Source organism: Piliocolobus tephrosceles, chromosome 1 (genome assembly GCF_002776525.5).
Source record: "Piliocolobus tephrosceles isolate RC106 chromosome 1, ASM277652v3, whole genome shotgun sequence".
NCBI lineage: Eukaryota > Metazoa > Chordata > Mammalia > Primates > Cercopithecidae > Piliocolobus > Piliocolobus tephrosceles.
The window spans coordinates 80,716,321-80,718,036 of NC_045434.1; the positions used below are offsets into that span (position 1 = coordinate 80,716,321).

At 44.1% G+C, this 1,716-nt stretch overlaps 1 pseudogene; it reads right to left on the minus strand.

The window, feature by feature from the left end:
* Positions 1-483: 483 nt before the first annotated feature.
* Positions 484-1,358, minus strand: LOC111536999 (annotated as a pseudogene).
* Positions 1,359-1,716: the final 358 nt, after the last annotated feature.

Here is a 1,716-nt window from a genome sequence, read left to right on the forward strand (position 1 = left end):
TTGCCCAATGTCGATTAATTGAGGAAGAGTAACTTGTTTTTTGTATTTTATTAGGCAGGTTCAGAGAGCCACCCAGGAGTAACATTTCTAAAAGTCTTGGCCAAACTCGTTTTTTATTGCTCTAGTTAAGGCCCAGAGGGAGATTTTAAAAGGTCAGCAGAGAAAGTAAATTTAGGAGACTACAAAACTGAAAAAGGAGAGTAGTATCTACTTAGAGAGAATTTTCACTTCAAACTGATGAGTCCTCAAACTGTAACCACTGAATATTTTTTTTCTTAAAGTAGTTGTTTTCTAAAATCTATTTTCTTTCTTTCTTTCTTTCTTTTTTTGTGAGATCTGAAGTGATTTTACCTTTATTTCCTTCACTTTTAGCCAATCATGAAATTTCACAGTGATTTCTGGGGTGGGGCAGAAGGGAGGCGGTGTTAAGAATCATCGGGGCTGTGGCCAGTCAACCTGCAGAGGTGGAGGTAGTGTGGGCCCTCACTGGGGCAGCTGGAGGAGCACGGACTGCCCCGCCGGCAGATAGGTGATGTTCCAAGAGTGTGAGAGCTGGCACGCGATGTCCTCGGCAGCTTCCTGCTCGATCAGACCATTCCCTGCGATGGCCAGTGAGTTGGCAATCAGCTCAGCTGCCTTGGAGTCGCCCTCAGCAGAGATGATGGCCACCTTTTTCTGCTGATCAGCCTTTTCCACTGCAAATCTGGCCCTCTCTACTTCCTACTGAGCCACCTGTTTGGCTTTCACCGCTTCTGTGAACTCTTTCCCGAAGGTCAGATGTGTCAAGGACACGTCGTCCAGGATGAGCCCAAAGGTGGCTGTTTGTTCTGTAAGGTCATCGCTCACCTACCTGGAGACCAGCTCTCTCTGGGTGATTAGTTCTCCAGCATCAAAGCAAGCCACCGCTGACTTGAGGATGTTGGTTGTGATGGACAGAAGCACACACTCATCATAGTCCTCTCCTATGCTGGTGAAAATGCGAGGAAGCTGGCTAACAATGGGCCAGAAGAGGATGCGCAGTGTGATGTTGACATTCTGTAAATCTTTGCTACCAGTGATGACTGACACATTACGTGGTCGAGAATGGCAGTCAAAGATAATTGGTTTTCGTACCCATGGGAGGAGAAAGTGAGTCCCTTCCCCTTCCACAATGTCCTGTACTCCATGGAATCCATCAAAGATGACAGCTCTGTGCCCAGCATCCACATTATATAAAGCAGAGTTCACCATACCTCCTGCAACAGCTAAGGCCAGGCCAAACTTGCCAATGGACTCAAACACTTTGGCAGCCATGTTTTCTTCTGCTGGACCCTCTCACACCTGCTTCCACTCTGACCTCCACATGAATTCCCCAACCACACATAACCCGAAATCTATTTTCAAATATACATCACATTTACCACATCTAATAGAATAAATATGATATTGAAAACAGTAAAGTATGCTTATACAAAAGAACTGACTATAGTTCTCCCTGTCCATTTAAATATGCATTTAGCCCAGCATGGTGGCATGCGCTTATAGTCCCAGCTACAAAAATAAATAAATAAACATGCTTTTCTTTACCCCGATTATCAATTTACATTAAAGTTTTCAATTTAATTCAATAAACACGACTGAATATCTATTATGATCCAGTCACTGTCTGTGGCATATCTATGTGAAATGAAGTACACATAAAATTGAAGGCATTTGGCCAGGTGTGGAGGCTCATGC